Source organism: Heliangelus exortis, chromosome 25, assembly GCF_036169615.1.
Source record: "Heliangelus exortis chromosome 25, bHelExo1.hap1, whole genome shotgun sequence".
In the NCBI taxonomy this organism is placed as follows: Eukaryota; Metazoa; Chordata; class Aves; order Apodiformes; family Trochilidae; genus Heliangelus; species Heliangelus exortis.
In genome coordinates this window covers 632,072-641,838 of record NC_092446.1, presented here as the reverse complement: position 1 = coordinate 641,838, position 9,767 = coordinate 632,072, and the positions used below count along the sequence as shown (strand labels likewise).

The following is a 9,767-nucleotide window of genomic DNA, read 5'->3' as shown; positions in this document are numbered from 1 at the left end:
AGTGGTATTTGCTAACCTTTCCCTGGCTCACTTTACATAATAGCACACTCCTCCAAATGTCCTCAGCATGACTGGCTATTCCCCCTCTCCTTCATTCCACATGCCATTTTATTTTTTAGCTTTCAAGAACACTGCACAGTAAGGAAAGGTGCTGAATTCCTTGTGTCACTCATCTTGCATCTCCCTTTGGAGGCTATTCTTAGACACACCACCAGTTATGAATTCAAAGGGAGGCACTTTTCCTCTTCAAGGTCTCCAAAGATTTCCTGTATCCGTATGTCCAGATAGAAAAGAAAAACAATCTGAAATCTGTCTGCCAGTCTGCTCTTACAGTAGACTGGTTTTCTTCAAAAACTGTGCAGGGCTGCATGCAGAGGACAGAGATCCTGTTCAGGGGGCATTTCTGGAGGCAAGCAAAACAAATGAGCATCAGCAGCAGGACAGTCGCCAGGCAAATGAACAGCACAACAACCCAAAGTACAGCAGAGATCCAGGAAGGCAGTGCTGGGGTCTCATAAAAACTGACTTCTGGCTTTATTTGTGAAAGGAACTTGAAAATTCTCCATCATATCTCAGAAACTCTGTATTTGATAAAATAAAGAAATAATTTTTTGCAACCTTACAGCATTTCTTAGGCTAAGTGCATTTCAGCCAAGCAAATTGTATAAGAAATGAAGTCAAGAATAAACCTCAGCTGGGCCAGGACAGCAAACTCTGGAAGAGAAGGCTCCTGATCTGCATTCATGAGGCCAGGAATCCAATCTAGATTTGTGCTGTCTCAGTTGTTTGGGCACAACTTGGCCTTCCCAGGCAATGCAGGTAAGTGCACAGCTGGCGAGAGAAATCTCTCATGCTGGCAGAAACCTGGCAGTAAATAAAACCTGGTTCTGCTCTGTTTCTGCTTGGCAGCAGCTGGGTGGGCACAGTGATGCTGTGCTGGGACTCAGCAGCCCCTCTGCTGCAAGTCCTGGGGGGCTCTGGCAGCCCCAGCCCAAGGTGGGCTCACTCCTCCCGATGAGGATGGTGTGGCAGAGAGGAAGGCCTGATGGCACCAGCCCTTCTGGGTCCCATTGCTGGGGCTTTTTCACCCTCCAATCAGCAAGGTATTATTCTCCAGAGCTCAATCCCATCTCTCTGAGGGGGCTGCATGTCACCCAGCAATAGGACAAAGTGGGTGATTACTATTTGTGCTCTCAGAGATAAGAGCGAGCCTGGGAGAGACATAAAGCCTCACTTAGAAAGGATGAAACCATTCACAGGCTGAAGTTAAAAGAGTGTGAAGAAAGATAAGGAGCTAAAATGAGAATAAAATGAAAGTAGCAGACACCGTGCAGACAAGTAGTCAATGGAAATTCATTAGTTTGTCAGACACAGGCAATGGGAGCCGAGCTGGGAGCCCAAAAGGCTGAATGCATTTGCACTGAACCAGAGCAAATGGAAATTAATTCTTCTTCGTGTGTCTTTGCAGAAAAGGAAACTGCTGCCCATCCGCTGTGAAGCGGAACCCAGCATCATCCTCAGCTCAGGAATGTCCCTGCCTGGAGTCCCACAGCCCACAGACCAAACCTGCTGCCTCTGTCAGATGAGTGCCACGGGAGGTGGCAGCTCAGGGACCCTCTGCCCCACCAGACCCTCTGTCCTGAGCAGACAGGGCTCTCCCCCACCTGGCCCCTGCCAAACCTTCCTCGGGGATGCAGCCTTCACATCAGCACCTCAGCCAGGTAGGACAAAGTGATGATAAATTAATTAATTATCTGTGCTGCAGCACTGACCTGGCCATTGCCAGGGCTGGTGGGAGGGGACCTGTTGGGCTGAGGATGGGGCTCGTGGGGGGCAGGGGCAGACTGCAGCACTGACCCCCCCACCCATCCCCTCGCTCCACTCACCCAGCCAAGCACCCAGGGGTGGGGGATGCTGAACTGAGGGTGTCTGAGCTGCCAGCTGCCTGGTGACCTCCTGCCACTCCATGTGACAGACATGTGGGCACACATTCCTCAGCCAGCCCACCTTGCCTCCCGCAGGAATCAATGTGTTAATTACCCTGGCAGCACAGGAGAAGTGCCAGCAGGTGCAGTTAGCACTGTTACAAGCTGCCATTTATGTCTGTTTTTATTTCTACACTTCTTGCCGTTAAAAGCCCATAATTAAGGTAATTAGAACAAAGACATTTGCCTTGTAATCAGCGTATATTTCAATAAGATATTTCAATTTACAGGAGAAAGTCGTTAACTTATTATTTAAATATTGCTACATATATTGACAGTGTGCTAGTGGTGCCAGGGAAGTGTTTATAGATCCAGCTCATTTACAGCATTAATAATATTCTGGGGTTTTTTATCCATTTCAATTTGATGAGCACACATCACACCTCCGGGAGGTGGCAGAACAAGTTCCAGGCAGTTCCTGGTCCCTGGGCAAGCTGGGGGGAGCTGAGCTGTGCCATGGCAGCTGTGTCTGGGTGCCCCTGGCAGGGGACACTGCAGGCTCCTCCGTGGTGACAGCCCACAGCAGGGGCTTGGGTGGCCTCAAGTCTCTCTCAGACATTAGAGAGAGAAATTCTGGCTCTGGGGATTGATTTCTCACTTTGTCATGTCAGAGGCTGTTCAAAGTAAGTGCTGTCAGCATCCCAGAGCTGATGTGTGCTGGCAGCAGGGCAGGAGGTGGGAAGGCACTGCTGCTCCTCCTGCAGCTCATGGCATTTCCCACTCTGCATCCCTTGTCCTGTGCGAGGCTGCCCTGCCCCACGTCCTCCCTCCTGCCCCACGTCCTCCCTCCTGCCCCACGTCCTCCCTCCTGCCTCCCTCCTGGATGGCACCGTGCAGAACAGGCAGCATAACCCAACATGGCACAGCAGGCTTTGCTGTGCTTCTCGAGACCCAGAAATGTCCTTTTTTTCCCCAGCACTGTCCTTGGGAAGGTTTGTGCAGTGACATTGTCCCCATGAAGGTTGGTGTCACCCCTGCTGGCTCCTGCTGGGAAGGGGTGGGTTGGTGTCACCAATGTCCCTGCAACAGCTGCCAGGCACCAAGTGTCCTCTCCTGTTCACCTGACAGTGACATACAACAATGTCCCTCCCCTCAAGGGCTCTCTACAGCCAGCAACTCGTTGTTTCCCAGGTTTAAAAATAGTTACAGGCATTATAAACAACCTTGTACAGAACACGACTTGAAACTTGTTTTTCATCCTATCTGTGTTCCTCGTGGGAATGAAGACTCTTACCTCCTCCTCTCTGTGCTTGGTTTACTGCTCAGTGCAGGAGAGGAACACGAACAATACGGCTCATCCAGTACCCAGCCTCACATAAAAGAAATTATCTACTTATTTATTTCTGCTTCTATGATGCTCCAAGTTCTTCAGGGCCCCTGAGGTGGACCAGCAGCACAGCAACCACCAGAGAATCTCTTGGAGCCTGTTACCTACCAGGCAGCAGCTTCCCAAAAACCCCCCACCCTGCTTATAGACAGACTTTGGCTCTTTCTCAAGAGCTCCTTCCAGATCCAAGGCCTGTCTGGCAGTCTCCATGTTAATAGACACTTGCACATTAGCAGTGGTGAAGTTTTTATCTTCTGCTAAAAAGGTATGAATTATGCAGCAGGGAAGTGCATGAGTTAGTGGTGTGTAAATCTCTCAGCAGCACCAGCACCGTGGCTGACCCCGGGGTGCTCTGTTGCTGGCTCTGGCTCCTGGCAAGGAGGTGCTGGTGTTGGTGCTGGTGCCTGTGCCTCTTCTCCCAGGTCCTGTTACACTGCTCACACCCACACTGCTCTCCTGCTTTGGGCACCTAGTAAATCCTGAAAGATTTGCTTTCTTTTTTTTTTTTTTTTTTTTATCTTTCTCCTTTTCATGTACAGCCTCTGAACAGCCACCGCCCTGGCTGCTGCTCTGTAGGGGATTTTTATTTCTGCAATGTATGTTTTTGAATTTTCAGCTCTTGTTAATAGAAGAAATCTTCCCATGAAATAATTCATGATTGGAGGAGATGGTGAGAAAACTGCCTCTGCAGAGCAGCCCCAGCCCTGTTCCCATCAGCCATCTGCCAGGTGATGGGCAAGATGCTCTGGCTTGGTTCATCTCATCTCATCTCACTCAGGTTTGTCTCTCACAGCACAAGCCACTTCTGGCTGCTGTTTTCCATTCTCCTGCCCTCTCCCAGCCAGCCAGGCAGCTGTGCTCTGGGAAAACCCCACTGCTGCATACTCCTGTGCAAGCCAACCCTCTGAACCTGAGTCATGGCACCAGGCAGCATTCAACGTGAACCTGCAGTTAATTACATGTTCTTGCTAAAAATAATTGAGTAGCCTATGTGCCGATGGCTTTAATGACGTCCTAATGAATTGATGTGTCAGCTCGTTAGGTGTGTTCTGTAAACACCAGGTTCAGTTCACCCCTGGGTCTCTGGGCACCCGCAGCACAGGGAGGAGGCAGAGCTGTGTCTGTGCTCTGCTGCCTGCTCCAGATGCTCACAGCTGCCAGCAGAAGGCTGCCCGTGCTCTGCCCACACGTGGAAGGGATTCCCTGGGCAGCCAAAGAACAAGCTAGACAATCAGAAATTAATCCAGAGACCAGAAAGGTGTAGTCCTGTTGACTTCAATGAGGGTTACAAGCAAATAGTGCTGTTCATTATTAGCTGTGATGACTGAACAAGGCCAGAAGCCCAACCTATGCTTGAAGGAAAAAGCTTCAGCAAAAGTTAGCAAAATGATGCCATGCTCCCATAAGCAGAGCACTACTCACTGTCATTGTTTTTCATGTTTGCTACCAAAATACCAGCTACAGCTCCCCTACAAAGCCATGCAAGTTAGTTAACCTCATTAAATCCTAAAGGATTAGTCAGCTGTTCCTCAACCACACAACTGTTAGGAAACATCTAAAGCTTAAAGTTACGTGGCTTGGAAAGTGATTTTCTAATATGCAAACTTCAAAGGAATTTTGAAATCCTGCAGCGTAAGTGAGACAGGCTAACACTAATCCACTGGAGTGCTGCTTAATGGCCTGTTTAATTTTTGTCTTGATAGGGGTTTATAAGCAGCTGAGCATGAAGGCTGCTGTGTGTCAAGCAGGAGTCCATCTCCACCCTGTGCCACCTCGTGCATCACACCCCGGTGTCCCCTTTGCTGTGGAGGACAGCGTGTGCAGGTACTGGGACCAGACCCATCTGGGAGGGTTTCCTCCCAGCCACTGGTGGGTGATGGGGAGCCAGGGCTGGTCCTGTTGCAGCTGCAGAGATATAACAGCAGGTGCTTGTCCCCCCAAGAACACCCCGTCCCCCTGTGACTCTCCTTGCTGTACCAGGAACCCGTCACCACGCCAGCTTTGGGGAGACCACCCTGGCTCACCTAAATAATGCTATTAACTGTGAAGTATGAAGGAATTAAACACACTGCATTTTGAGAGCACAAAGCACTGAAACCCACTAATTAATTAAGCTTTATGGCCCCCCTGTGAGATGCAAAGGTAATTGCTGTGTTCGTGGCCCATGTGGGAAAAGAGGGAAAGGGATTTGTTGTGTCGGTGGAGCCTCTGCAATGGAACAGCAGAGCACAAGTGGGACAAGCAGCCCCCACTCTGCCCCCCTGGGGGTGGCTGTGCTCTGCTGGAGTGCTTGGATGTGCCAGAGTGAATCCCAAATTCCCTGCTCCGAAGCGTTGAAGAATGTCAGTGTAATGGAGACAGAGCCAGGCTGAATAATGTATCTGCTGGTGTGTTACCATCTGAGGAACCCGTTAGTGATAGAAATACATGAGGAGAAGCGAGAGGACATGATTGTTTAATGGGATGAGGGCATGCTCCAGGATACCCACATCTCTGACATTCAGGCTGGCCCAGCAGGAGGGGAGAGAAGGAGGGATCCATTGCTGTTTGGCAGTGTTTCAGTACATCTGATGCCTGTGGATCCCTTCTCCTCTCTCGTGTGCAGCCCGCTTGCACCTTTGATGTGCAGCCTTATTTTATCCACCTAAAAATGAAAGGCACCACATCAAACCTGGAGACCAGAAGACCCTGGCAGTCAGACCCGATTTCCAACCTAAATGATTCTGCAGGGGCCATCTACCAACACCCTTTTTTTTCTTCCCTTGCTTAGTGAAGCTGGTTTTGAGGACTGAAACTGAAAAACAGAGAATTGTGTGCTCCACCACACCAACCTTCCCAGTGAGGTTGAGCTGAGCTGTGGAAACTGAGAATTGATATCTGTAAAAGAGATCCATCAGCAAAAGAAAGAAAAGTCTCTGCTTTTTAAGAGGGAAATTAATTTTGACATCTTAATTATAAGTCAGAGGAAAGGTTGGTGCTCGAATGGTGAGCTTTGAAGATTATTATATCGTCATTATTCATTAATGACTGCAAAAGAAACTAGCTCTAAATGATAATGGTAAAGTATAATGGCAAACCCATGAAGCTTCTATTATATCCCATTTACTCCAAAAGAGGCCTTTGCTATTACCTTGATAACAAAACCCAGAAGTACTAATCAGGTTTTGGTCTACAGTGAGATGTATTGCTGTATAAACACTGCAAGGAAAAAAAAGTGATCTAGGAAATCTGTCTCACTGTGTTTAGAGAAATAGTTTAGAAATATAATTAAAATAGAACAGGACTCCCAGAATTATGGATGTCATTTCTGTCTGGCTGGTGGTATTTTTGTCTGGCTCATACGACTGGGAATAGGGAGGAAGGAAGAAGAATTTACAGAAAATTGTTTCACCAGTGCCCTTTGAGGAACAGAGACATAAGTGAATGTCCTCTGATTCTCAGACTGCCTTAAACCATGCTGAAAACCACGGGGAAATGGAGAAACCTGCTCTAGGAACTGAATGTGGTGAATACGGAAAGATGGCGATTTATTTCTCAGTGGATACTCAGACATTGCATCTCACAGCAAGATTGCCATGGTAGCCATGGAAAATAAGGAGACCTTTATTTCTGGAGCACAGGGAGGTCTGTGAGCAGCAGCAGCAGTGGCTCACAGCCCACTCAGAGGGTTGGAGGTCCCTGGGTGCTGGAGCAGCACCTGCTCAGGAGCTTCGTCCCCCCATCCCCTGTCCCCTCGTGGGGGTCTCGTGGGGCTGAGCACACTGGTGCTTTGCTGGGGTAAATCCTTGGAGTTCCTTTTCCACAGCTCCTGCCTCTGGCTGAGAAGCAGAACAGAGGGCCAGAAATATCTCTGCAGATCTCCTCTGGACCCCAGTTATATTTTTTGCCAAGTTCTTCACCTAGAGCAGTAACACCTGGGTGCCCCTGTTGACATGGTCTCTTCTGTCCAAATGAGTTACTTGGTTTCTTGCACTAAAATACAAATTAACTTAAACTCACTGTAAGAGGTTTATTTCAATATGAGCTGTAATTACTGCTGGGGCTGTAGAAAAAAAAAAAAAAAAAAAAGCTTTCTTTAAAACTTTTATCAAAGTTATTTTGTGTTATTATGGCTTTCTGTGATGTGCTTGGATTTTCCAAGCAGCAAATAATTCTGCACTTATCTTGGTTGCTTTGATAATGTTTTTATGACAGATCTACTGAGACTCTAACTACATTATTAACATTAAAAAGGGAAGAATGGGGACAGGCTTTTCTAAGTAAGTCTGTAAAAACCCCTGCATGCTATTGCTACTGCTTAAATACTAATCATGGAAAGACAAGAAATGTATTACTCATACAGCTTTGTACAGAGTAGTGTAACCAGACAGGAATTATGTTGCTAGGAATAACCAATGCAGCCATCCTTCTTCAGCTAGGCAAGGTTTATTTGCTGAAATGAGACTTTCTGAAATGTTAGTACAGTCAGAAGAGATCCTCTGAGTGACAAAGCCAGGTACATGGACAATAGGAGCAGAACAAAGGGCTGGTTGTGTCAGTCTGGAACCACCCCACCATGAGCTGCCTCTGCCCCCCCAGTGCCCAGCCAGGAGAGAGAAAGTGGCTGGTGAAAAGGAGCAGGAATCAGAGAGGAGATGGGGATTACATTTATCAGGCAGAGACTGGGATAGGCTTTTGGACCATGTCAGCTCTCCCAAATCCCTGTGAACGGGGCTACAAAACTTGACAAGGCTGCTACAGATATTTCAGATCCTATTAAAGATGTAAAACCACTGACAGAGCTGAACTGCTTAGAGATGCTAACTCGGCTGCCATGGGGAAAAGGTTCAAGCCAGGGATTTTGCTGGGTGATGATCAGAAACACCCAAATGGGGAGAAATGGCTGAATTGATGAACATGGTAAAAGCATCATCAAACCAGTAACTTCTGTTATTTCTAGGTCTAGACTTAAACACCCCAGTACTACCTGTAGGCTCTAGATCCAAAAGGTAGGCTTCAAACCCATGGTTTAGCTGTGATTCTGTGTGACTCTGTGCCTCCCAGCTCACTGCCTGACTGTGCCTTTATCCCTGCTTTGCATCATTGGGATCTGCAGGGCCCATCAGGATGCACTGCAGGCACCTGGGCCACGGGAGGCTGAGGGGCACTTGCACTTTGACAAGTTCTCTTGGTTCATCTTGTTAACTCATACCAAAAGCTACAGGAGCAACCAGCCACCCTTGCAGCAGGCGTACATGGAGCAATTGCAGGAGATACTTTTTTTTGTTATTATTGTGGAAGTTTTGACTCTTGAGGGTGAGCTCCATAGGAAACAGCACAGGAGATGAAAAGTGCTTGAAAGCATTTTATGTCTGCTCTCTACATCTCTGCATTACACTTGTTGATGGAAATTATTTCCCCTCTTTCTGCAGGGCTTTGTTTGTTGTTCTCACCTTTTTTTTATTTTTTTTTTTTTTCCTGGCTTGAGGATAACTGAACACTGCTGTCTTTGTGCAAAGCGAGTGCACCACTGGTCAGGTGCGGGCTCATCAGTTGTCCAGGTTTGTAACCTGTTTTTGAACCTGCTGGCAGATATTTGCATCAAGCCAACAAAGCATTTGTTATACTTTTTTTTTCTCCAGGTTCTCCATTGCATTGTTCTGCCTCCTTCCATGGATGTTTCTTTCAGTTTATGAGCATATGGAATTTGTAGTGTTTCAGGTATAAAATATTGCTGAATGTGCAGCTAGGAAGTTGAGGCACACAGAGAATCTGACTTCTACTGATTAACTATAAATGTAAATGTCTGCTCTGTACTGGTGCACTTTGCTTTCAGTTCATCCTTGCTGAGGATGGAATTGTTCTTATTTTGTATGTGTACATGTTGCTTGAGCATTTTGCCTCTGGGTCTCTTCCCTTTAAGGAGAGGACTGATGAGGTACATAGAGCACAGACTGTTGGACTGCAAGTGTTGGGCACAAGGAGGACTTTGGAGGAGTCCCAGTGGAATATCACAATTCCCTTTCTCTCCCGTTTGAGAAAGTGTCTTCACACTCTAATGAAACAGCAGTCTGACATGTTCTTGCTGTTTTGATTGCCTTTGAACTTTGGCAGGGTGATAAGCAGATTTTGCTTCCCTGCCACGACATGACACAGGTGCTGCTGTGTGGGGCTCAGCACCCTGCTCCTGTGTCACCTCCACCTGTGCTGCTGCCAACAGCAGAGTGTGGTGGCTGAAGGAGCAGCAGCTTCAGGACTTGCTTTTGCTGTTAGTGTTAGCAAGAGGCTAACATGGCAACACCCCCATTTCTGAGGCTGTCCCCCGTTTCAGGTGTGTAAGCACTGTGGGGATCACATTCCATTTGGAAGGTGCAGCCAGTGAAAAGACTGAGTTGTGTTTTTGGGACATAAAGGTGGACAAACCTCCTGTGCAGGGGGGTGGATAAACTGCTGTCCTGGAGCCCAGACTACCTTCA

General features: G+C 47.7%; 1 long non-coding RNA gene across 1 annotated transcript; it reads left to right on the top strand.

Moving 5' to 3' along the window:
- Nucleotides 1-5,019: 5,019 nt before the first annotated feature.
- LOC139807375 (uncharacterized) lies at nt 5,020-9,131 on the top strand. Its single transcript, XR_011730532.1, has 2 exons — nt 5,020-5,136; nt 8,934-9,131. It is a non-coding gene; the product is annotated as an uncharacterized lncRNA (long non-coding RNA).
- The last annotated feature ends 636 nt before the right edge of the window (nt 9,132-9,767 follow it).